A 21,419-nucleotide genomic window follows, 5' to 3' on the forward strand; every position below is an offset into this window, starting at 1 on the left:
TGTGAAGGTTCTCAGTCATCCAGGTCATCATAGTCTAAGGAGCTAAAGAAAGAAAAGCGTCTGGACTTCTTTACAACACCAACTGTCTGCCATCTATAATCCAGTTTTGAGATCCCTTCCCAGGTGCCTTAATGCCCACACATCCTGGGCCTGTTGGCCTCAGTAAATCACATGATAGGGTGGGGATAGGTTTCACAGTGGGTTCACCCGAAACCTTGGCTGATTGTGACCCACACTCGCGTTCACAGCTTGGCTCGTGTGACTAGGTTGAGGATCAATAGGGGGTCCATGACCCTCTTGGGGACACTCCCATAGGGCTCAAAATCTGGGACTCTCCACCAATTGCTCTTAGAACTGAAGAAGCTTCTCAGATGAAATGTCTGCAAGAAAGTTCAAGAAGTCCAGACGCTTTTCTTTCCAAGCTCCTTAGACTTTCTCCTGTGGTATTTATTTGTAAAAACGAGCTTATTTGTTCCTAAATGAATTCTAGGAGGTTGTCATCTGCCGTACAGTTGAATTAAAATGCCAGTGTCGTCTGGATTGAGGAACATCAGGAAAAGTCTTTGATAACACATTTTATGGTATGATATTACTATCCTCTGGTATTCACGGGATTGGACCCACGAAGACAACCGATTATCTGAGAAAATAATCAATCCGAATGTGACAGGTGAGACCTGGAGACTTGGGACCGCCCCTGGTGGGCGGAGCTGGTCTTCGCTCCTTTCATAAGCGCAGGTGTGGGCAATTGGGTATTCCTTTGCAAACCTGAAGCTGCGAGTGCTTGGTCCGAGTTGGGCACGTTGGTGTTTCTTAACTATGAAAGTCTGATACGCATCCTCCCCTAAACTTCTGTTAGAACGGTAGGTTACACAAAAATGTACCACTTGAGCTCTGGCTGTTGGCAGAGGTTTACAGTTATTTGCACCCTTGTAGGTGGGAAACATTGCTCCCGTGAGAACGGTATAGTGGACTTCATCGCCACTGACCCACATTTATTAGGGTGTGACACGAACTTGTGGACAGGTAACAAAACCAATTCAGTGGAGGAATATTCCTGTGTTTTATTGTCCAGCTAGTGATTTCCTGCCTTTTATTCACAGAGTACCGAGCTGCTGCTTTCCCAGGTGGATTTCTGGCTGCGGGCAAAGGACCCGACACATCAGTGTGTTTTAATTTGTTTTAAACTGGTGTAAGCCGACAGACTGACTGCTGCGGCTGTCGATGGTTTTGTTTTTTTTGTTTTACTTTTTCTGTATCAGTAGGCACCACAGATATTGATTCGCAGGCGGTGAAGGCGCTGCAGGGAAAACAAATCCTTTTTTTGTCTCCCCGCTCTTGCATGCACAGCGGGGGGCCCGAGTGAAGACGGCACCGAAGATTTGCCTTTTTTTCTATAGTGTTTTACCCATTTGGGGTCATGTGTGAGTTGCCGTCCATTTTTAACCTGTGTGCTATGTTGATTTGTTTTTAAACTGTTCTCCGCAGCGCTTGTCCTGCCTCACGGGCAATCGTACAGTCTTATCGTTTTTTTAATAAGGTAACGTTTTTTGTTTTTAGGTGCTGCTGTTACACTGTTTCTTTTATTTTGTATTAAAAATTAAACTCTTTTAAACTGACTGTGCGCCTACGGCTCTGTCCTATTTTAAATGGGTACCTACCACGGGTCACAAACTGGCGTTGTCGACAGGAAGAGCCTCTAGGTGTGCACAGCGATTAGTCAGTTGGTTTGTGTAAAATTATTTTTTTTTGGGTGTGTGTTTTAAACTGTTTTATATTTGTATTTATTTATTTTTTTTAGGCAAAGCAGCAGCTGGTAAATCCTGGTGGTAACAAAGTATAATCTGCATTTAAACACAGTAGGCACTTACTGTTGAGGGTTTTTATTTTTTTTATTATGGAGTCCCAATCAGGCATTTCTAGCCCCTGTAGACCTCATGACTCTACCCCTATGGAGGGCTCTCCTCGAGAGAGGCTGGTTTATATCCCTAGAGAGAGGTCGTGCCCCCTGTTTAGTGGAACTGGGGAAATTAGTGTCCAAAGTTGGGTGGAGGAAATAAAATCTGTAATGCGCACTCGTAGACTTGCCCCTGTTGATAGAGCCCATTATGTCTATGATCATTTGACTGGTGATGCTCGTGAGGAAATAAAATATAGGTCCCAGCAAGTAAGAGAAGATCCAGACTGCATTTTTGATATTCTCCTTAGCCAGTATGGTTGCCCCATGTCCTTTATTGCTGTTAAGGAAGCTTTTTATGCAAGAAGGCAGCAAGAAGGAGAGTCACTGAGGGAATTCTCCCATGCATTGTTTTCTCTCATGGACAAAATGATCCAAAGTTGTCCAGAGAGGCGAATTCCTGAGGCTGCTAGATTGCTTTCTGATCAGTTTGTAGAGGGTGTCCGGGATGGAAATTTGAGCCGCGAGCTTAAAAGGATTGTTCGCGAACATCCAGATTATGACCTCCATACTTTAAGAGATGAAGGCCTCAGGTGGGAGCGGGAAGGCAGAGTAGGAGTAGAACCCGGCCGGTTCAGGACTTATTCTGTCCCAGCAGTCTACAGCATTCAGCATACAGGACAAACAAAGGGGCCAAGGGATACTATTGGGTCAGAATTAGCAGAGGTTAAGGAAATGTTAAAACGGCAGCAGGCCCAGATTGATCAGCTTACACATGAGTTGAGAGTTGCCCATACATCAAGTAAGTCTAGGTTCACGCAGAGAGGAAGGCAGGTTATTTGCAGACGGTGTCAGAAACCTGGCCATTTTGCTAAAGACTGTGATAATGAGAGGGTAGTAGCCTTTGAATCTACAGCCCCTAGCAGGAGCTCATCTGGGCAGGGTACGTTTTCCATGCAGGCGGAAAACTAGCACCCTCTGTTATACTGAGCCACATATCAGATGGGGACATAACTGGCTCCAACAGTTGTAATGCTCAAATGTCTGGTCCCCCACCCAAGTTGGTAGGCTCCTGTCCAAAGGTTACCATTAATATGGGAGGGGTAGATGTCTCCTGTTTATTAGACACTGGATCCATGGTCACTACCATCACGGAGAGTTTTTTTGCCAAACATTTTAAGAACTGGGGTCCAGAGAAACTGAAAGCATGCCATTGGCTGCGGTTACGGGCAGCTAATGGGCTAGATATTCCCTATGTTGGCTACCTGGAGCTTGATTGCCAAGTGTTAGGGAGGCAAATACCGAAACGTGGTGTGTTAGTTGTTAGAGATCCTTTGGAGCCCAGCCCCAACTCAGAAATATGTGGAGTACTTGGCATGAATGTGATCCGTGAGTGTTATAGGGAGCTGTTTTTGGAACATGGCTCTGCTCTTTTTGACCTTCCTTTAGTGCAGGAGGATCCTTGGCAGCAGGCTTTGCAGCGTTGCCATACAGCGCAGCTACAGCCTGAAGCACAAGTTAGTGGCCCAGTGAGAGTTAAGGGTAGAAGAAAAATTTGCATCCCCGCAGGCACAATGAAGTTTGTACCAACTACATGTCGGAAAGCCCCTTCAGCACACACTGGAACAGCGCTTTTCGAACCATTAGATGCCGGTTTGCCTCATGGTCTCCTTTCTTCTCCAGCTTTGGTCCAGGTGGTCAGTGGCACTGCATTTATCCCAGTTACCAATGTGGGATTAACTGAGGCCATTTTGCCACCTCGCAGTCAGCTTGGCACCTTGTGCCAAGTTGAAATTGTCAGCCAATCGGATGGCTCGACCAGGCTCTTGGAAGATTTGGGAGAGGAAAAATGTGTTACCATGGCAACCCAGAGTGTGGAATCCAACCCTCTGAACACTGCAATTAATGCAATTGATCTCTCAGCCCTCAGTGTACAGGATCAGGACAGGGTAAGGGCCCTTTTGCGTGACTACCAATCTGTTTTTTCTTCTCATGATGGTGATTTAGGGTGTACCAATTTAATGACTCACGAGATCCCACTTTTAGATGAGACTCCGGTCCGTCAGCGGTATCGACGGATTCCACCTTCAGAGTATAAGAGCGTTAAGGCCCATATTCAACATCTGTTGGAGAGTCAGGTGATCAGAGAAAGTTGTAGCCCTTTTGCATCCCCAATCGTGGTAGTACGAAAGAAGGACTCCAGTATTAGGCTTTGTGTGGATTACCGTCTGCTGAATTCAAGGACTAGGAAGGATGCTTTTCCCTTGCCCCGAATTGAGGAGTCCTTGGATGTGTTGTCAGGTGCATGTTGGTTCTCTACCTTGGACTTGGCTAGTGGCTACAATCAGGTCCCTGTTGCTGAGCCAGACAAAAAGAAACACTGCTTCCTGGTACTTCCCTTCCAGACTCTTTAGTCCAAACAGTTTTACCACCAGAGCAAGTAATCCAATCTATGATTTCGGTTTTACCCTCTCATTCACTTGCAGACCTTGCTACTTTGCAGAGGGAGGACCCCACGATTAGTGGCTGTTTGAAGTTTTGGCGCAGAGGAACTGGCCCTACTCGTCAGGAGAGGAGAGATTTGCCAGCAGCAGTGCTGGAAATGTTGCGCCAGTGGAGGAAACTAGTAGAAAAGGAGGGCGTCCTTTATCGGCAGATTTTTCAGCCAGATGGGGGGGAACCAGTGTGCCAATTAGTGGTCCCTCAGAGTCTCAAGAAGGAGGTTTTACATGGCTTGCATAATGACCATGGTCACCAGGGAACTGACAGGACAGCAGACTTAATACGCAAGAGGTGTTATTGGCCAGGTATGTTTAAGGAGGTTCAGGATTACTGTCAGCAATGTGAACGTTGTGCACAGGCTAAAGCAGTTTATCCCAAACCTAAAACAACCATGGGTCACCTCATGGCTGCGAGGCCCAATCAGATTCTGGCAATTGATTTCACATGCCTTGAACCCTCTGTTGATGGCCGTGAAAATGTATTGATTCTTACTGATGTGTTTTCAAAGTTCACTCAGGCCATTTCTACTAAGGATCAAAAGGCAACTACTGTGGCCAGTGTTTTGGTTTATGAGTGGTTTTATCGCTTTGGTGTTCCCTCTAGGATCCACTCTGATCAGGGGAGGAGTTTTGAAGGAGCAGTAGTTCAGCAGCTGTGCCAGTTATATGGTGTGGAAAAGACTCGCACCACTCCTTACCACCCACAAGGTAATGGCCAGTGTGAGCGTTTTAATCGGACTCTGCATGATCTGTTGAGAACCCTGTCCCCTGAGCAAAAGCGTCATTGGCCCATGTATTTACAGCAGCTCACCTTTGCTTACAATACCACAATCCATCAAACTACGGGTGAGTCACCCTATTTTCTTATGTTTGGCCAAGAGCCCCAGCTCCCAATTGACTTCCTGTTAGGCAGAGTGGAGGAACCCACCCATGGCCCGGTGCACACTTGGGTCCAAGAGCATCAGAAACGTCTAGATGTAGCTTATAAAGGTGTGAGTAACCGCACCAAAGCAGCAGCAACGCTGCGTGCAGATCGTCAACCTGCCCCAGCTTCTGACCCCTTGCCATTGCATCAGTTAGTGTATTTGAGAGATCATAGCATTCGGGGACGGAATAAAATCCAAGATTTTTGGGGTGTTACACCGTATTGTATTGTCCGTGCCCCTGCTGATGCTGGTCCTGTGTATACAGTGGCCCCACTCCATGATCCAGAACAGAAAAGACAGGTTAACAGACAATTGATCAAGCCGATCCCTGCTGATATCTGTGAGAAAATAAGGGCAGAGCTCCAGCAAACTCCTAACCCTAGAAGTTCACCTGACCGGTTACCCTTGTCTGAGGATGAGGGAGACTTTTATGTGTGGCAACGAAGGGAGTCCCCAAGAGGTGACCCCCAAAGTGTACAAACTGATTCTGCAACTTGTCCCCAACAACCCCCAGAAGACCTGGCTATAGTAATGAGGCCGCAGTCCAGTGGGACTGAGCCTGGTACCCTGACTCAACAGTGTAGTGTCCCCACTCCATTAGCTGAAAGTGGTACAGTTAGAAGAACGACACGCTCAACAGCTGGCCACCATTCCAATCCACACCATCTGCCCCAATCAGCTGAAGCCAGGCCACCTAGTGTACATTCAGTTACAGCTTTTTATAGACCGTGGCTTTAAAGTTTCATTGTCGGGTCGCCAATGCAAAAACTAGGGGGGAGAATGTGACAGGTGAGACCTGGAGACTTGGGACCGCCCCTGGTGGGCGGAGCTGGTCTTCGCTCCTTTCATAAGCGCAGGTGTGGGCAATTGGGTATTCCTTTGCAAACCTGAAGCTGCGAGTGCTTGGTCCGAGTTGGGCACGTTGGTGTTTCTTAACTATGAAAGTCTGATACGCGTCCTCCCCTAAACTTCTGTTAGAACGGTAGGTTACACAAAAATGTACCACTTGAGCTCTGGCTGTTGGCAGAGGTTTACAGTTATTTGCACCCTTGTAGGTGGGAAACATTGCTCCCGTGAGAACGGTATAGTGGACTTCATCGCCACTGACCCACATTTATTAGGGTGTGACACGAACTTGTGGACAGGTAACAAAACCAATTCAGTGGAGGAATATTCCTGTGTTTTATTGTCCAGCTAGTGATTTCCTGCCTTTTATTCACAGAGTACCGAGCTGCTGCTTTCCCAGGTGGATTTCTGGCTGCGGGCAAAGGACCCGACACATCAGTGTGTTTTAATTTGTTTTAAACTGGTGTAAGCCGACAGACTGACTGCTGCGGCTGTCGATGGTTTTGTTTTTTTTGTTTTACTTTTTCTGTATCAGTAGGCACCACAGATATTGATTCGCAGGCGGTGAAGGCGCTGCAGGGAAAACAAATCCTTTTTTTGTCTCCCCGCTCTTGCATGCACAGCGGGGGGCCCGAGTGAAGACGGCACCGAAGATTTGCCTTTTTTTCTATAGTGTTTTACCCATTTGGGGTCATGTGTGAGTTGCCGTCCATTTTTAACCTGTGTGCTATGTTGATTTGTTTTTAAACTGTTCTCCGCAGCGCTTGTCCTGCCTCACGGGCAATCGTACAGTCTTATCGTTTTTTAAATAAGGTAACGTTTTTTGTTTTTAGGTGCTGCTGTTACACTGTTTCTTTTATTTTGTATTAAAAATTAAACTCTTTTAAACTGACTGTGCGCCTACGGCTCTGTCCTATTTTAAATGGGTACCTACCACGGGTCACACTAGAATAAGTATGGTGTACCTGCTTGTAAATCGTAGGAGAGAAGAGAAAAGAAGATGAATCTGTAATGCTGAAACATGAACAAAAGTCCTTGCATATCCCAAGAGTAGGAGAAAATCAGAAAAATCTACTCACAGGGCTGTCCCTCAGCCCTGCGTAATGACCAGATAAACAGGCTTTCAGGGTAATCTGAAATCTGGCAATCTCCAGCCGACCCTGTCTTTCCTGAAGACCTCACTAAGCAGGTCCACAAAGAATTCTGTGGAACGAACCTTCAACGCCTTCAAGTCCCAGAATACGCAGGTTTTGACATCTATTTCTTTCTTTCTAAGTCCGTTACTTTAGCCAAAAGTTTAGTATTAGACTTGCTGAGGTTGGAACAAACATTGTGGAGCTCCCTAACCCACTGACTTAAATAGTTTCTAAACATCTGAGTCGTTGACCATGATCTTTCACTGCAGACCGGACTTCGTCAAACTTCGACTCCAGTAGGCTGAAAGATGTTTTGAAATCACTCACCAATGCCTTCCTATGCTGCTCCAAAAGTGAGGAAGTGGCTGCCATATTTAACTTTGGTGCCTCATCCTCCTTTTCTGTAGTGTGGTTTGAGGCCAATTTATAGCAAGCAAAAACCAAAGTCAGAATGCTTAACAGAAAATGTACGCAGTTCAATAGCTTTGTCCGTGGAGTGGATGATTAAGGAGTGGAAAAAGTAGAGAAGAAGTTCAAGACATGTTGAGCAGGTAATTTAGCCATTTAAATCAGCTGTGTTGGATTAAGGACACATCTAAAACCTGCAGGACACCGGCCCCAAATCCAGGTAAATCCAGGGCTGAACCTGGGTTGGCTTTGGGGACTGGGGCTGGGTCACCTTCCTTTTAACCCTTATGTTGCACTTCTGTACCAGTAGACCGTGATGTAACAATTTTAAAAAAAATATTAAAAATATTCCCCTCTCACCCCTGCGCGCGGTCTATCCTTCAAGCTCGGGTCATCTACCAGAGGCCTGGGAGCTTGAGGGTCCTGCGCAGTATCTTAACTGTTCCTAGGACTGCACTCTTCTGGACAAAGATCTCGGATGTCGTTCCTGGGATCTTGAGCCACTCTCCTAGCTTGGGAGTCACTGCACCAAGTCCTCTGATTACCACTGGGACCACCGTTACCTTCACCCTCCACTTTTTTTCAGCACTTCTCTGAGCCCTTCTTGTGTTCCTTTCTTCTTGATGTTGCTGTCATTCGGTATCACTACATCTATCACTACAGTCTACCGGCACTATGTCCGGTTGGTTAGCCATCAACAGTTTGTCCGTCTGTATCTGGAAGTGCCACAGGATCTTAACTCGGTCATTCTGCACCACCCTAGGGTGCGTCTCCCATTTTGACCTCAGGACTCCCGGGTCATACTCGGCACAGATGTTTCTGTATACTATGCCAGCTACTTAGTTATGGCATTCCATGTATGCCCTGCCCACTAGCATCTTGCACCCTGCTGTTTAGTGCTGGATTTTCTCAGGGCATCTTTACAAAGCCTGCACCTGGGGTTTTGCCTGGTGTGATAGACCCCAGCCTTTATGAATCTTGTGCTCAGAGCTTGTTCCTGTGCTGCCATGATTAGTGTCTTTGTCGTATCTTTCAGTCCAGCTTTGTCCAGCCACTGGTAGGACTTCTGGATGTCAGCCACCTCCTTTATCAATGACCTGAACCTAACCCGAAAGATAGGATCATGGCGAAGCTTGAAACCTAGATCCTCCGTAGCTAGTTAACAAGACTACGTGAACTACCCTCAGAAGATCTACTAGATGATGTGAATGCTGCACTACAGACGATACCTACTGGCATCATTACTGAGACTAACCAGCTGATTTACACTATGGCAGCAGGGATCAGTGAGATGCTTGGTTACAACCTGAACAGCCACAAGGAGCAGTACCCTCCATGGAGGAGACTAGAGGCTAAGATTAAGGTAACATGGAGGGAGGTTAGCCAACTATCCGAGTTGCAGAACTGCAGTGAAGAAGGACAATGAAGAAAGTGCCTACAGCAAACTGTCTCATACCCGAGGCCTTGGAAACTGCCAAGCAAAGACTCACAGCCTTGGCCAGCCGCTTGAAGAAATACACCAGAGAGATAGAAGGCAGGAGAATAAACCAGCTGTGCTCCACAGAACCATCCAAGGTGTACTTTCAGTGGCAGAGGAACAATATGAGAACAGCACCACCAGGGCTGGAGATGGAGTAATACTGAAAGAGCATATGGGAGAAGGACACAATCCATAACAGCAATGTTCAGTGGCTAGTGGATCTAAGAGCAGACTACAACAACTTCCCTGAACAGGGTACAGTAACCGTCACAGCCATCCAAGAAAGGGTCTCCAGTATGAAGAGTTGGACAGCACCAGGCCCCGACATGGTTCACGCCTACTGACTGAAAAGCTGACTGCACTCCATGAGCGTCTGGCAGCACAGATGAACCAGCTGCTAGTTGAGGAGAGACACCCAGAATGGCAAACCGAAGGCTGGACAGTCCTGATCCTCAAGGGACCAGCCCCATACAAGTACCGGCCAATAACCTGTCTCAGTACCACATGGAAGTTCCTGTCATCATATCGGCTAAGATGAACAGGCACATAGCCCAATACATGAGTGGGGCGCAGAAAGAGATTGGCAAGAATGCCACAGGAGCAAAACACCAGCTACTGGTAGCCTGAGCAGCATTCACACAGTTTGTAAATCCTATCTGTCAACTCCTTCCTTAGCCTCTCCATTGAGTCCGCTGGGTCCATGTTTGGCTGGATCATTCTGTCACAGTCTGTGGTGGCAGACCGTGGGTGTGTGATGATCTTCAGGTGTGGCCAACCACCTGGCTGGGCCACACATACCAGGCCTGAAGGTGCCTGTCACAGCCGCACCCACACAAGCACCCACACCTGCCTATATACACACAAGCGTGGACAACAGGGACAGCAGCACAGTACAGCAAAAACACATAATATGATACAAGTCCATAACTGCTCAGGGACCCTGGGTCGCTCAGATCCAGGTCCCTGAAAGCATGGAACGTAGACATGAAACATAGGAAGAGACTAAAGCACTGGAAAGTAAAACGCAGAGGACAAGAAACATATAGAGGACAGGAAAAGACTCATAAATCATGGTGACATGGATGAAACAAAACGCTAACTAAATAATACAACAATACTTAATATCATGGCAAACTAACATAAGAAAACTCAAAAATACAAAATGGTGAGTCACAGACCCAGGATTGTGACACCATGCTCGCCTAATGACCTAATTTTAAGAAACTTTTAAAAATATTTTATTGCACAATTTTATGTGCATATAAGGGGATCTGAACGGCCTTGTGAAGAATTTAACACTTGGGGTGGCTGTAGCTCAGGTGCTTCAGCAGGTCACCTATTAATTGGAAGGTTGCTGTCCCAGTCTGCTGTTAAATATTCTTGGGCAAGACACTACTCTCAAGTTCCTCTCTGATTCATCCACTGGAGTATGTGTGTGTGAATGTTAGATAGAAAGAGCATAGAAGAAAGTGCTTGTGCAAATTAGGCGAGTTGTATAAAAAAGTGCTATATAGGCATTAGTCTGCCTGCCTATCGATCCAGCTTATCGGTTCTTGCTACGACAAGTTGATTTCAGTTCATCTGTCGGAGAAACAAAAGTGTCGCGCAGTTTACAGTGTGGATATGGACATTACTTTTATTTTTATTGCACAAAATGATGAGAGTGTGATGGTAAAGTGGTGCTCTAGGAGCTCATGTTCAGCTCCAGCACAACCTGGAGCTGCTTAAGACTGCTTAAGACAGCAGAGGATGTGGGTACTTCCTGAGAAGCTCCTGAGAAGCACAGTCTTCCACAGGAAGTACAGTCTTCCACAGGAGCTGCTGATCCAGTTCTACACTGCAGTCACTGAGTCTGTCCTGTGCTCCTCCATCACAGTCTGGTATGGTGCAGCCACTAAACAGAACAGGTGCAGACTGCAGCGGACTGTACGGGCAGCAGAAAAGATCATCAGCGCCCCCCTCCCCTCCATCCAGGACCTGCACCTCTCAAGAACCAGGAAACCACCTCACAGACTTTTTGACCTGCTGCCTTTTGGCAGACGGTATAGAAGCCTGTGGACCAGGACCACCCGACATAGGAACAGTTTCTTTGCAGTTACAGTTTTCTTTTCCCTCGCCATCTCCCCCCTAAACACTTGAACTGTCGCACTGTGTTTGTGCATATACTTGGCCAATAAACATGATTCTGATTCTGGTAATTATTAGACAGTGTCATGGTTGGCTTTGTGGCAGGCAGGCAAGCAGGAGTGGTGGACCCAAAATGCAGAATTCAGACACGGAAGTGAAACTTAAAGCGGAGCTTTATTGCTGGGAAAAACCTCGTACTAACTAAACTCACCAAAAGACAAACAAAAGTCTGAACAGAGGAACTGAGGACTGAAACACTGGAAAAGAAATACTAAACTGGAGCAGGAGACGAAACACTAGACACACCGAAGCAGAACACACAGCTAGTTGAGGGTACGACCCAACAGGGAACACAGGAAAACACAGGGCTTATATACACGGGAGTAATCAGGGAATGGAAAACAGGAGGGAGACACAGCTGGGAGGGTTTGGGCAAACGAGACACGGGGAGCAAAGCTGCACACACTGAGATGAGGCACAACCTTTCACAATAAAACGGGAAACAAGAAACAGACACAGACTTGACACTGCACTGAACTTACACTAAACGAGAGACACAACTTAAGAACTAATCCCTCACAAAGAATAACTGAAACATAGAGTAATACTAATAAACAAAGCGTGACAAAATGATCAGAATACAAACCATAATACAAAGGAATATAAGAACTGAAAATGCTGGGTCAAAATGACCCAGGACCATGACAGACAGAGTGTTTCAGGTCATTTTACAGAGTAACATAAAAGTAACATAACGAGTAGTATAACGAATGTCTTTCTCCTGAGTGTAATTAAGTAACATGCTGCATTACATTTAAGAGAAGTGTTCTGTATAATATCTGTAATAACTTTACTTTTTTTGAGTAATGACTCCAAGAATGATCACAACAAAGAGGGGAAATACCTCAAACATGCGCAAACTTCTGATGACACAACATGCAATTAATTTGAATACATTTATGTCTTTGATATGATGCTTAGAGATTGTGGTAAGGTGGAGCCAATGAGAATCGATAAGGGAATCAATAAAGAATCGAATTGATAAGTGATATCAATAAAGAAATCGCTAAATCCTTCCTAACCAAAGAAAAAAATGGCAGATTAGCCCGGGTAAAAGATGGAAAGTTGAGGCACACAACAATGTGTGCCGCTGGTAACGTTTCTGGGCTGCCTTTCCTCATAACAGCCATCCCTCAAGATTTTCTCCATCTAAAGCAATGCATTATCAGGGAATGTAACAGCTAGTCCTTTTACTGAACCATCTCTACATGCCATGCAGCGGGCTGTCCTTCCATGATTGTTCCTCTTCTTGCCCTAGTTTCACTATCAGTTGTGGCCATTTTTCTGATGTACTCACAGAATTTGGCTGTTTTATAGTGGTTCTGACACTAATTCTCATCCACGGCTTCTGCTTACCATACAGTCTCAGCCTGTTTTCTAGCTATGGTAAGGAGCTTCTTGATGTTAGTGGCTTCTATCTCCTTCTTTGGCCAGCTGATTATCCCAGCAGGTTATCTGTTGACTGGCAGGGTGTAGGCGTTGACTGCATGGATCTTGTTCTTCCCATTCGGCTGACTCCTCAGTACTTGACTTTTTTCTACAGGTATTTGGTGGTTGTGGCTATCGTAGCATCCTCCTCATGGTTCCCATATAATTGTGGGATTTCCACAGACTTGTAGCTGTCCTCAATGTCTGCAATGTTGCCTTGTAGTAGTGCAATCCCCTCAGTTCTGACTACTTTCCCTCTGTTTTTTACCATCTGACTACACTTCTCCAGTCTAAATTGCATTCTGATGTCACTGCTAGAAGAAGTCGCTAATGGTTGCCCCAGTCTGTATCCATAGCCAGACTTGTTGGTGATCTGGCTAATTTCAGGCCTTTGCAGAACAGCAGCGGGGAGAGATCATATCCTTTGTAAATCCTGTACTTGACAGTGACTTGTTCTTACTCTTGAAGTTTGCCTCTAGTGTTGTTTGCCGCATCCCCATTGAATTCCTTATGAGCGCTCTTAGGGTCTTGTTGATCTTGTACAGTTGTAGGCATTCTAGAATCTATGTGTGAGGCATCAAGTCATAGGCTTTCTTGTAATCAATCCAGGCCGTCACAGGGTGGTCTGTCTGGTCTTACAGTCTTGAGCAACTGCACTGTCTACAAGTAGGCGATGTTTTGCCCCTCTGGTTTTTCATAGGGTAAAAATGTTGTTGTGCCCCGCTCATGTATTGAGCCATATGCCTGCTTTTAGCCACTATGATGCCTGACAGGAGCTTCTATGTTGTGCTGATGCACGTTATTGGCTTGTAGGTGGATGGGAATGGTCCCTTCTGGGGATACTTGGGGCTGAGGACTGTCCGGTCTTTGGTTAGCCACATTGGGTATGTCTTATCCATTAGCATCTTGTTCATTTGTGCAGCCAGACACTCACTGACTGCAGGTAGCTTATTTAGCCAGTTGGATAAATCATATCAGGGCCTGGTGCTATGCGACCCAGCATTTTCAGATTATGTTGTATTTTTGATTTCTTATATTATATTGTAAATTAGTTCTTGTGTTGTTATTAGGATTTAGTTGAGTTTTATTCAATTTATGTTTCATCTGTGTCTCCTGATTTATGAGTCTTTTTCTGTCCTCTGTGTAGTTTGTGTTTTCCTCACTGTTCTACTTTTAGTTATGCATGTGCTTTCACCTCCCTTATGTTCTCATGTGTCTTTTCTTGTGTTCCGTGTCTCCCCAGTCTGTCATGTGTTTTATGTCTGTGTGTTCCATATTGTCAAGTTTGTGTTGTCATGTCTATATCTCTCAGTGTTTCCTGTTTTATTTTGAAGAGTTGTGTGTTTCCATGTTCAACGTGTTTTGTTTTACTTCCCCTGTGGGTTCATTATGTTCATTCCAGTCAGCTGTTTCTCCATGAGTTTCCACTTCCCCTGATCAATTCCTGTGAGTATTTAGTCAGTGTGTTTTCATTCCATCTTTGTTAGGTCATCTGTGTTGCTTCCCTCTATGTCATGTAAGGTTAAAGATTTCATGATTCTGTTCAGGTTCAAAAATTTTAGAGAAGTTATTTGTTAATACACTTGATAAATATATTGAGAAGCATAATCTCCGAAGTGATAACCAATATGGCTTTAGAGCGAAAAGGTCCACTTCGATGGCAGTGATGGAACTTGTAGAAGGGATATCTACTGCAATAGATAATAAGGAATATACTGTTGGTGTTTTTATAGACTTAAAAAAGGCGTTTGATACAATTGGTCATTCTATAATAATGAATAAACTAGAGAGATATGGTATAAGAGGGATGGCATACAAGCGGATGAAAAGTTACCTGGATGACAGAAATCAATAATGTAAAATCTAAGAAGTTGAAGGTAACTTGTGGTGTTCCTCAGGGCTCTGTGCTGGGACCTAAATTATTCATATTATATATAAATGATTTATGTAGTGTTTCCAAACTGTTAAAATGTGTATTATTTGCTGATGATACCACTCTGTATTGCTTAGGTAAAAACCTAGAACAGCTTCTGACTACAGTGGAAAAGGAGTTAAATATATTAAAAAACTGGTTTGATATAAATAAGTTATCGTTAAATAGAAAGAAAACAAAATTTATTATTTTTGGCAAATATCGGGGTTAATGGAATTGAAATTGAAAGAGTATATGAAAATAAATTTATTGGAGCGATAATTGATGATAAGCTGAGCTGGAAGTCTCATATAAACCATGTGAAAACAAAAATGTCAAAAACCATTCTCTACAAAACTGAACTGTCCTGAACAAGAAATCATTATACACACTTTATTGTTCTCTGTTGCTTCCATATATGACTTACTGTCTAGAGATATGTGGTAATGCATATAAAACAAATACTCTTCCTATTTTCAAGTTACAAAAAAAGAGCTATAAGAATTATAAATGAATCAAACTATATAGAAACAAATAACATTTTGTTCTGAATACCCTGAAATGTTATGATTTAGTTGAATATAAAATGGCACAGATAATGTATAAAGCACAAAATAACTTGCTTTGCCATAGTACTGTCAGGGTCCTGGGTCTCCTGACCCAGCATGTTTAGTTCTTTGTGATTTTTGTATTATTGTACTTGTGTGAGTTATTCTATGGTTTCTAGTTTCAATCCCTTGCCCTTCATGTTTCTGTGTCCCCTCTGTTCTGTGTAAGTCTGTGTCTGCCTGTTTGAGTTTCCCTCTGTGTATTTTGGTTCTTCGAGTCCTCTGCCTTATGGTTTATGTCTCTGTGTTTCTTAGTTGCTGTCTCCACCGTGTCAAGTTCGCGTCTCTGTGTGATACTTCCTGTTTTACTTTGATGGGCGTGTCTTATGTGAATGCGTCCTGCTTTGCTTGTCTCGTCAGTCCTGATTTCTCCCAGCTGTGCCCTCCTTCTGTGTCTCATTCCCCTCGTTACTTCCCAGTGTATTTAAACCCTGTGTTTCTCTGAGTCAGTGTCGTGTTGTCCCTCTTGCTCTGTGGATCTCCCTGTGTGTTTTAGTTTATTGTTTCCCAGTTTAGTTTACTTTGTATGCCCATTTTTCTGTGACCAGCAAATAAGGCTGTGGTTTTGAGTTCATCCCTTGAGTCTGTGAGTCCTGCACTTTGAGTCCTCATCTCCTGCCTGCCACACGGCGTTTCATGACAAGTACTCAGAAGCTGTTTGAAGTCAGAGTTTCAATATGACTTAAGGGGATCAGAGTTGTTTTAAAAAAAAAAAACACACACAAGATAAGGACAAACATAAAGCAGAGATGTGTTTCTGTTAGAGGAGTTAACTTGTGGAATAGTTATGACAGTGATTTAAAAAGGTGGAGTTCATTTTCCTTGTTTAAAAACGTGTAAAAATAGAGTATTAGAAAAATATATAAATCAAGAATGAAAAGAGCAAAAATAATAATACTGAAACTCTTGATTGTTTTGCATTGATTATTTTTATGAAATTTAATTTAATGTAGTTACTCATGTGAGGTGGAAAGTTTTTTGTTTCAAATTCAAATTCAAAAATGTTTGTTTGTTTGTTTGTTTGTTTGTTTTGCTTCATTCTTTGCTTCGAGCCCTATGTACATGAGCTGCATGCTTAAAAAGATCTGTTGTTAAAAGGGTTGGCGTAATAAGCATATTCTTCAGCCAATACCTTTTGATTAGCCTTGTCTCGTGCTTTCTTGCTTTGTGGTAATCTTTATGTATTCACTGAGATATTTGAATGCTAATCAATGGTCTTGTTCATGTTTCCTCATTGTAGTTTCTCGCATGCAGTGTGGGACGAGGGAGATCGTGACACAGACAAAAGAAAACACAGGGCTTAAATACACAGAGAGAGCAATCAGGGAATGGGATACTGGAGGGAAACACAGCTGGGACAAATCAGGACTAACGAGACAAGGGAAGCAAACACAGACACATTAACATGAGACACGGACTTTCAAAGTAAAACAGGAAACATAACACAGAAACATGGAATTGACAAGGGGATACAGCTGACAGGGGAGACAGAGCAACCATTGAACACAGAGACTGAAACCAGAAGGCAGACAACTCTAACAAAGAAACCAAAAGACTAGAAATGATAAATAATGGCAAAATCAAAGTTCAATAATATTGTAAAACTGAAAACTCTGGGTTGACGACCCAGACACCCTAACATTCCCTCGTTTTACCTCGTTTTGTATTTTATGTTTAATCAGCCATAATGAATGGCTCTCCTTTTGTTTAAACTCATTTCTGTCTCCTTCCGTGTCTGCACTTGGGTCCTCCTTCACAGTCTGCTTCTGCAGACCATGACAGAATTATGGAGTACTGGGTGGGATTCATACTTGTTTTGCTTCCTGGTTGGCGTAGAGTTTTTGTGTGTGTGATTTTTTTTTTTTTTTTTTTTTTTTGCTTTGCTTTGTTTTGTTTTGACTGACGGGAAATGAACTAATTAACTGATAAAAACCCAGAATGGATTTCTTTTTCTTTTCTTGTGAATGACCTGAATAACAATAATTACTGATTCCAATGGGAAATTCATGTCTGACATAGCTCATCTGCTATATTTATTTGAGTTAAAAATATGTGGGGGCAAATTATTTTCTGCCTCTGTCTGTTTTATGTTATAGAGAGTAGAGTCTTCTTGTAATGATGGGATGTTTTTGTTCCATAAAGATATTCGTGATCAGGGTTATTCAGGATGGCTTCTAACATATTTAGATTGCATCTCTCCAACACCTTCCCCAGTGTGTCCAGTATGACTCCAATTACAGAGCCAACTTTTCTCACTAGTTTGTCCAGTCTCTTTGCATGCCTTTTCTGATCCTTCCTCTCCAAACGGCATAGAACAGCACACTTGTCACCACAGGCTGACAGAACAGCACCTGCAGCAGTTTACTTGAGATGTCAAGTGATCTTAGTTTCCTTAACAAAAAGAGGTGATTTTTCCCCTTTTGTATAGTTTGTCTGTATCCAGGGACCAGTCTAGTTTGTTGTCTAGATATAAACCTAAATATTTATATTTTGTTACCATCTCTATGCCCACCCTAAAAACCTTGACAGCAGGAGGCCTGAATCTTCAGAAATCTACTATCATGTCCTTCATGTTAGAGACTTTAGATATAAGGTTGTTTTTGTGACTTCAGTTGCTGAAAGTTTTTGAAAGCTTCCCAGTCCATTCCTGATACACACCACAATGGAAGTGTCATCCAAGTATTTCTGAATGGGGTAGGTCTCAAATTTGTATTTGAAGTCTGCTGTATATTTACAATGTGAAATCTAATGGAGCCAGGACAGTCCCTTGTGGAGTCCCTGTTTGTGAGATGATATGTGGTGATTCAAGACCAAAGTCATAAAAGAAAATAAAATTCATAGAATTCAGCACTAACTTTTCAAAACCTTTCGATGTACTAGGACAAGTGGACACAAATAATGCCACCAAATTGCTTAAGATGGAGTTAAACGTACGTAACTGTTATAAATCAAACAAACAAAAAACACAAGTTAATAGATGGACATGTGGTCAGCAGTTTGGTTCAGGGGTCTTATCACAGTAAGACAACTCTGGGTTTAAGTTGGCTGAGACTGTGTGAAATTTTCATATGCTCCTTGTGCTAGCATACAGTGACCTGCATATACTCTGGCTTGTTTTCACAGCTCAACAATCTGCATCTTGGGTTGATTTGTTGATTCTTAGCATGTATGGCACTCATAGGGTGGTACACACCTGAGTGCCACGATAAGGCTCTGCGTAAATAAAGTGGTGCATAAATATGCGTGAATGTTTGCTTGTAACGTGGCTTGGAGTAGTTAGTAGAACTAGAAAACTCCTATGTAATTGACAGTCCATTCCATTCCAGTTGGACCCAAGTCAAATATTCTTAAGCAGAATACTATCAGGTATGTACACTTTTTACATATGTGAATGGAGATATCCCTAAAAGTGAAATTTGCATTCCTTTCTTTTTTAGATGTGGCCAACTGGTTCCCAAAAAACACAGATGCCTCTTATAACCTGTGAGTATGCATACTGCTCCCTGTTCTGTGTCCTTGCTGTTAAGCATAACATTGTTCTGTTTTCCATAAATGGAGTTCCTCTTCAGCATAGCAACTGTCAGATTTGGACTCAGTCTTTACAACTAAAAATAGCAGCTATCGTTTATGAATAGAGGGAAGTTTTCCAGTCCATTATTTTTTGTTTCATTCTCAGGTCCAGAGAGGAATATGGGTGACACAGACGTACAGCGTAAACTTTTTAGATGAAGAAAGAACAGTTTTAGATATACAACGTATTGCAAAGTTACTTCACAAAAGTGTGAAAAGTCACCCTCATATTTAATTTAAAAAAGCAACAAACATTTAAAAAAACAACAAGCCAATTCTCTGGGTTAGTAGACTAAAAGTAATATATAGAGTCCTGTGGTGCTTTGATGCTTTTTATTTTATATAATGAGATTGTTATTTTCAGAGGTTATTTTCATGTCATCCACATCACTGATCCTTGGACAGTCACTGCACATGACCTAATAAATAACCTAGTTCTATCAAGGCTAATAACCGCCAAGGCTCTGAAAAAATGTCTCTCTCCCAACTGGATAAAACATTTAATTGACCCAGAAGGAAAAGGATGTAACTTGTGACTTGTGGTCTAAAATCACTCAAGGTGATTTTTAAGACTAGGAAAGTGCTATATAAATGCAAATGCGTTATGTTTTGAACAGGATATGTTTGAAAGCAGTCCATTGGACTAGAGTTGATACACTTGACAACAAGCTCCAAACTGTGCAGCATACTGCCTTAGCCTGAGGAATGTGTCTAACTGCACTGGTTTCCACACTTTGTGTTAAAGGTGTGTTACGGTCCGGGCCATAATTCGGATCCCGGTGGCTGTCTTTTTTTGTTCTGTGTTTAAAAGTCTACAGGTCATTCCAGAGCTGACGGCTGCTGATTGGCTTCCTGATCAAGTGGCTGTTTTGAAAAACCCTCTCCAGCAGTTGTCTCGGGACAGCAACTGACAGCAGCAGCAGATCCGTCCTTGGCCTCCAAACTCTGTGACTTTTGTGCACATGTTTTGCTAAGGACTGTTGAGCTTTGTAAATAGATTACTTTTCACGTGTAAATGGGTGCGGAAGCAGATGGGGTGAACTGCCTTACTATTGTCTGTAATGTTTTCTCCTTACTTATTCAGTTAGGAGTAGCGCTTGACTTTTGTTTGGTTTTTGTTTCACCTAGGGTTTAGATAGCACCTCCATTTCTGAACAAGCTTGTTTTGTTTGTTCTCCCTAGAGTTAAGCTTCAGTTTAGACAAAATAAACCACCTTTAACTTGTAAATCGGCTTCTGTGTATGGTTTTGGGAACCAGGGCGGTGTCACTTTGCTTTTAACCCTTATGTTGCGTTCCGGTACCCCTACACCGGGACATAACAGGCGTTAAATATATTAAACAAAAAGTGACAGTATTCTACAGTAATAACAGACACTGATGTTATTAGAATATCATGTGTATGTGTGTGAGAGATACAAAGATACAGTAATTGTACTGCTGTGGGTCATTGTAAAGAAGCAATTGGAAGGAACAAGCTCCTAAATCCCTCCTTGACACACTGGTTGCCACAGCCTGTCGCTGAAGGAGTTGCTCAGTGCTGTCAAAAAGACCTGCATGGGGTGGAAGGTGTTCTCTAACAGGGATGACAGCTTGGCCACCATGGTTGACACCAAGCTTTTTCTATTTTTTGGAGCTGTAATAGAAAGTGCCACCAACATATGTTTTTATTTTTATATTGGATTTTGCATTTGCTACTGAAATGGTTTTTGCTACCAAAACTTCTGTTGACCAGTGCTGTTAAGATAGCATTTTAAGAGTATACAACAAAGAGAAAAGAAAAGAAAATGCAGTAATGGAGTCATTGCTCGTTCCTGTAAATACTGACACTGGCTTGGTACCCATCAATGACATCTTCTGTTTAGGTAGCCATGTAGGGAGGTAAGACACCATAAGCAAACCAGACAGAAAAAGAGATGGAACAAGAGGACTATGAAAACACACTTTCCTTTTGTAGAACTTGGTTTGATGTGGTTTGTTAATGTGTGTCTGTGTGTATATATAATACTGACCGGTCTCTAGGCCTGTGTGACTGAGGTCTAGGAGCCAAGTTAAATTGCATTTTGTGCTGCTCTTCCACAGACATCTCCTCCTATTGCCCTTTTGCACCTCTAATGTACAGCAGACTAAGTAGAAGGGAGAGCAATAAATGAGTCATTTATCCATAATAAGAAAAAAAGATCATTAACTGTGCAGTGAGAATGCCTGATTTACAGTTTAGTTATGTAGAATCAGAAAAGTGCAACAAAAAATCCAAAATAAGCTACAAATTATAATTTGTATATGTAGAATTAGAGCTGAAGTGCTTAGCGAATTAAAACACTGATTCTGTATTAATTCTTGTCTAATCATTTAATTACGTGAAATTCAAAGGGACTATTTTCTTGCAGTCAGTGGTGTAACTCTGAATACTTTAAGTAATTTCTAAATATACTTGCATATTTTTGTTAGTTAATGATTTAATTGTAGAAGTTATTTTTACTGTAATATTTTAGTGCTTTTTTACACTTCTTCCTGCCTAC

General features: G+C 42.9%; 1 protein-coding gene and 1 long non-coding RNA gene across 3 annotated transcripts in view; one reads left to right on the forward strand and one right to left on the reverse strand.

Moving 5' to 3' along the window:
* The window catches only part of LOC120734740 (myotonin-protein kinase), a 94,857-nt gene that overhangs the window by 70,929 nt on the left and 2,509 nt on the right, over positions 1-21,419 (reverse strand). The gene's annotated exons all lie outside the window — the stretch shown is intronic.
* On the forward strand, positions 635-1,567 carry LOC120734743. Its single transcript, XR_005696103.1, has 3 exons — positions 635-863; positions 937-1,026; positions 1,104-1,567. It is a non-coding gene; the product is annotated as an uncharacterized LOC120734743 (long non-coding RNA).

The sequence above is a fragment of the Simochromis diagramma genome, unplaced genomic scaffold, assembly GCF_900408965.1.
Source record: "Simochromis diagramma unplaced genomic scaffold, fSimDia1.1 OVJJ01000721.1, whole genome shotgun sequence".
Taxonomy (NCBI): domain Eukaryota; kingdom Metazoa; phylum Chordata; class Actinopteri; order Cichliformes; family Cichlidae; genus Simochromis; species Simochromis diagramma.